Source organism: Saccoglossus kowalevskii, chromosome 18 (genome assembly GCF_978046115.1).
Source record: "Saccoglossus kowalevskii chromosome 18, keSacKowa6.1, whole genome shotgun sequence".
Taxonomy (NCBI): domain Eukaryota; kingdom Metazoa; phylum Hemichordata; class Enteropneusta; family Harrimaniidae; genus Saccoglossus; species Saccoglossus kowalevskii.
Window position 1 is genome coordinate 6,108,404 of NC_140658.1, and position 6,519 is coordinate 6,114,922.

The following is a 6,519-nucleotide window of genomic DNA, read 5'->3' on the forward strand; positions in this document are numbered from 1 at the left end:
CTTTCACAGATGAGAATATATTACCAACTCACACAGATGAGAATGTATTACCAACTTACACAGATGAGAATATATTACCAATTCACACAGATGAGAATGAATTACCAATTCACACAGATGAGAATATATTACCAATTCACACAGATGAGAATGTATTACCAACTCACACAGATGAGAATATATTACCAATTCACACAGCTGAGAATGTATTACCAACTCACACAGATGAGAATATATTACCAATTCACACAGATGAGAATGTATTACCAACTCACACAGATGAAAATATATTACCAATTCACACAGATGAGAATGTATTACCAATTCACACAGATGAGAATGTATTACCAATTCGCACAGATGAGAATGTATTACCAATTCACACAGATGAGAATATATTACCAATTCACACAGATGAGAATATATTACCAATTCACACAGATGAGAATGTATTACCAATTCACACAGATGGGAAGATATTACCAACTTTCACAGATGAGAATATATTACCAACTCACACAGATGAGAATGTATTACCAATTCACACAGATGAGAATGAATTACCAATTCACACAGGTGAGAGTATATTACCAATTCACACAGATGAGCATATATCGCCAATTCACACAGATGAGCATATATCGCCAATTCACACAGATGGGAATATATTACCAATTAACACAGATGGGAATGAATTACCAACGCACACAGATGGGAATATATTACCAACTCACACAGATGAGAATGTATTACCAACTCATACAGATGAGAATATATTACCAATTCACACAGATGGGAATGAATTACCAACTCACACAGATGGGAATATATTACCAACTCACACAGATGGGAATATATTACCAACTCATACAGATGAGAATATATTACCAATTCACGCAGATGAGAATATATTACCAATTCATACAGATGAGAATGAATTACCAATTCACACAGCCGAGAATGTATTACTAACTTACACAGATGAGAATATATTACCAATTCACACAGATGAGAATATCTTACCAATTCACACAGGTGGGAATATATTACCAACTTACACAGATGAGAATATATTACCAATTCACACAGATGAGAATGAATTACCAATTCACACAGGTGAGAATATATTATCGATTCACACAGATGAGAATGAATTACCAATTCACACAGGTGAAAATGTATTACCAACTGACACAGATGAGAATATATTACCAATTCACACAGATGAAAATAAATTACCAATTCACACAGGTGAGAATATATTACCAATTCACACAGATGAGAATGTATTACCAACTTACACAGTTGAGAATGTATTACTAACTCATACAGATGAGAATGTATCACCAACTTACACAGCCGAAAATGTATTACCAACTCACACAGCTAAGGATGTATTACCAACTCACACAACTGAGAATGTATTACCAACTTACACAGATGAGAATATATTTCCAATTCACACAGATGAGAATGAATTACCAATTCATACAGGTGAGAATGTATTACCAATTCACACAGATGAGAATGTATTACCAACTCACACAGCTAAGGTTGTATTACCAACTCACACAACTGGGAATGTATTACCAACTTACACAGATGAGAATATATTTCCAATTCACACAGATTAGAATGAATTACCAATTCATACAGGTGAGAATGTATTACCAATTCACACAGATGAGAATGTATTACCAACTCACACAGATGAGAATGTATTACCAACTCACACAGATGAGAATGTATTACCAACTCACACAGATGAGAATGTATTACCAACTCACACAGATGAGAATGTATTACCAACTTACACAGAGGAGAATGTATTACCAACTCACACAGATGAGAATGTATTACCAACTCACACAGATGAGAATATATTACCAACTCACACAGATGAGAATGTATTACCAACTCACACAGATGAGAATATATTACCAATTCACACAGAGGAGAATGTATTATCAATTCACACAGATGAGAATGTATTACCAATTCACACAGGTGAGAATGTATTACCAACTCACACAGATGAGAATGTATTACCAACTCACACAGATGAGAATATATTGCCAATTCACACAGAGGAGAATGTATTACCAACTCACACAGATGAGAATGTATTACCAACTCACACAGATGAGAATGTATTACCAACTCACACAGATGAGAATATATTACCAATTCACACAGAGGAGAATGTATTATCAATTCACACAGATGAGAATATATTACCAACTCACACAGATGAGAATGTATTACCAATTCACACAGATGAGAATGTATTACCAACTCACACAGATGAGAATATATTACCAATTCACACAGAGGAGAATGTATTATCAATTCACACAGATGAGAATGTATTACCAATTCACACAGGTGAGAATGTATTACCAACTCACACAGATGAGAATATATTACCAATTCACACAGAGGAGAATGTATTATCAATTCACACAGATGAGAATATATTACCACCTCACACAGATGAGAATGTATTACCAACTCACACAGATGAGAATATATTACCAACTCACACAGATGAGAATGTATTACCAACTCACACAGATGAGAATATATTACCAATTCACACAGAGGAGAATGTATTATCAATTCACACAGATGAGAATATATTACCAACTCACACAGATGAGAATGTATTACCAACTCACACAGATGAGAATATATTACCAACTCACACAGATGAGAATGTATTACCAACTCACACAGATGAGAATATATTACCAACTCACACAGATGAGAATGTATTACCAACTCACACAGATGAGAATATATTACCAATTCACACAGAGGAGAATGTGTTATCAATTCACACAGATGAGAATGTATTACCAACTCACACAGATGAGAATATATTACCAATTCACACAGAGGAGAATGTGTTATCAATTCACACAGATGAGAATGTATTACCATTTTTTACAGGTGAGAATGTATTGCCAACTCACACAGATGAGAATGTATTACCAACTCACACAGATGAGAATGTATTACCAACTCACACAGATGAGAATGTATTACCAACTCACAAAGAGGTGCAGCCAATGGAGCTGTTCATCAGAGAAGCTGTTCCAAGGGATTTTTGTTGAGGGATTTTTTTCTATTTTTGTAAGGGGCGGGGAAATATCAGTGTATATAGCATATGTGCTATGCTTTCCGTGTTCACATTTCGGCGATGGCTGTTACAAGTTAGCTCTTAGACTAGTGACACAGGAAATACTTTATTTAAAATAAAATTTTGAGAAAAAAAATATTGGTATTTACAGCTATTGCCGCTTTAATGTTTGCCGTTCTTTTTTATATTCAAACACATATGTGCCTTCTATTGATTTTTTTAATGAGTATGTTTTCGTTTACGGCATCGCATTGACGGTGTGTCTTGTTATTGTCAAGAGGGATGAACCGATGATTGACATCTTGTTGCAGTGGGGGGGGGGACCAGTGTATTTTTTTTACTCCCCACCAGTAACACAGAAACACATTGAGTTTGGATTTTAAGCGACTGTATGCACGACGTCCATTTCGAAAAGTTGTTTTCTTGTGTTATAACATGGATGATAACAGCTCATGCTCTTTACACGCGCTGAACGCATGCTATTGGTGTGTCAGCTGCATGTGCATAAGCTCGGTCACCGAACTTTCATTTGTTTCGCTTCTCTGGTTATTAGTGAGAAAATAATTCCTGCATTGTATACTGAATTAATTACATGAACTGTATGTGATGTTAAATAGAGGATTAGTGGTGTTCATGCGGTGCGTGTTCGTATTTTGTTTAAACAATGCATTTTATGCGTGTTGTATCAGTCGCATTTAGTCCCGTATCAAACACCTCATGATGACAGCCAGACGTTGGATTTTACAGATTGGGGGGGGGGGGGTTACTCTCCGAAGGACCCAAGAGCGCCCTCAGACAACTAATGGCCTCCAGATTTTAATTAATTAGGCTTTAAGCATATATAATCGTGTTCTAACTCAATAGTCTTGAGTGTCTTACCACAATTCTTAACCCAACACCTAATATCCTTAATGGTCTTAATATTCTAACAGCCATAACAGTCCGAATTCTTACCTTACAGCTAACATGACGTGAAAGCGTCCGAGCCTTTACCAGTGTAATGCGAACTCGGGAATAACTAACTGTAAATCTTTATTCTATGACAAAGTGAGCATTTTTTCTTGGACATCCAGCCCGACTGGTGATACAAATTAGTCCGCCTTTTAAAAATGTTCTGATTTGCGACGATTCAAAGGCCACCAAGTTCTACCAAGATCAAATTCAATTTGAAATATTAAGCATTGGAATCGCCCAGTCGTTTTGTTTATGGATAACTTTAAATATTTGAAAGTTTGATATTGCATTTTGCTATATACAGGAGAGTGAAGAAGCGGGAGGGTCGTCACCTGCGCAAGCGCGGGAATTGAGTCCCAAGGGACGATAACAACACACGCTAAAAACGCAAAGGATCATGGGTAGACGCTTGTTTGTAAACAACGGCACGCTATGGCCATCTGACGCATGCGCAGGTGACGACTCCCCCGCTTTAAACAGTAATGAATCGTCATCATCAGAAATAAACAAATTTAGTTAAATCTGGACTTTTCGTAAAAATGAATTTACTCGCGAATTGAGGTTTACATTGTCGTCATTCTCCGTCGCAGATACTATGGGTGTTTTATCACTAAGCTAGGTAGTCGCCAGGGAACGTCCCTCTAGTCTCTGCCACAGGCTAATTTAAATATTAATGACCGGACCTACATTTTGCTTTGCCATGAGTGCGTTCGCGTCGCTCCGTGAGGGTGCCCCAAACGACGTGGCAGAAAGTAGATGTATTGGTCGGTTGCTATGCAAGCGAAAATCGTATAAAATGTATAAAATTTATTTTGAAATCACGCCCACTGGCATTTTATGTTTGAGAAAATTACCTAAACACTTTTGTACTTATCGATTTCCTAGTTCGCTATCTCTTTTCTAACATCGCCCAGTTGTGACGTCATATAGCAGGCGAACGAAAACTGGGCAGGCGCGAGGCGCCCGCGTCACCCCGAGGCAACGACGCGAACGCACAGACGATTTTAACTGACGATTCACATCTACGTCTCCTACCGCACGATCTACTTTTTCATTATTTTAACATTTTGAAAAGATTTTAGCACTGAATGTAAAAATATTTGACATATTTATTTTAAATAACACACATTTTTTTCAACAGAAGCTTAGGATATCAGAAACAAATGAATTAAAAAAAACGCGGAATACCAACAATTTTGGTGTAAAATGTCGCCTGTGGCAGAGTCTAGTTGCAGCTCTCTGTGGCTCCCTAGGTCAAGAAGACTCTGCAAGAGAGAGTGCATTGTCGTGTGATAATTTAAAAATATGACGTCATCAAAACCTCTAATTTTGATTCGTGATTTCGGGCTGTATCAAGACGTGATATGTGTTCTATTTCGTATAGTCTCCTTGAAACCACAATGTTAGATGTGAAAAATTTCACGTTTTATTACAAGTAAGAATTCTCCCATAAAGAATATAATTCAATGAATGTAGAAGAAATCATTTATTCGAATAAATTAAAACGTAAAATGTAACAACATATTCGGTCGTATGTGTTCGTTATGAATCGGAACCTGTTCATTACAATTCGGCAAACGCTGCCCATGCTCCCGGCCCATGCCTCAGATACCACACCACGGTTACACTCCGTATATGTGTTGTGTTGTGTGCCCGAAAAAGCGGGCCAGAAATGGTATCTCTAGTTGTAGTACAATCACCAAAACGAATTATTATGTTCTTAAAGCGGGAGGTTTGTCACCTGCGCAGGCGCGGGAATTGAGTCCCAAGCGACGATAACAATACACGCTAAAAACGTCAAGACCCATAGGAAGACGTTTGTTTGTAAACAATGACACGCTATAACCATCTGACGCATGCGCAGGTTACGAATCTTCCGCTTTAAAGGCCACAGTTGTGGTTTCGTGAAAACAATGTATCTTACACGCGTTGTATACGTGGGAACCATATCGCGTCGCTTTTAAAGGATCATGTTGAAATACGATTAATCTCACTGTTGACAATGGCGTCTCGTGATTTCATTCAACAATCTCTGTGACTTGCTTCTTTCCTTTAAAATATGTCTTATAATTTTTAGACTTGGAAAACGAATTAGTTGTTACTTTTTAGGTGTGATGTGCAGCCAGTACGACTTACAACGTCACGTGACATCTCGAAATTTCGACTTAGTATCTCGAAATTCCAACTTGTAGATATTTCGAGATGTCATGTCGAAATATCGAGATACTAAGTCGAAATTTCGAGATACTAAGACGGAAATTCGAGATGTCATATCGAAATATCGAGATGCTAAGTCGAAATTTCCAGATATTTCTTACGCTTTGAATTTGGCTTTACTAGGCTTCCGTACCGTACGGGTTGTATGTTGAATTGCGTGGATATTTACTGAGGGCAGTCATTACGTCTTATTCCTGCAATCGTTA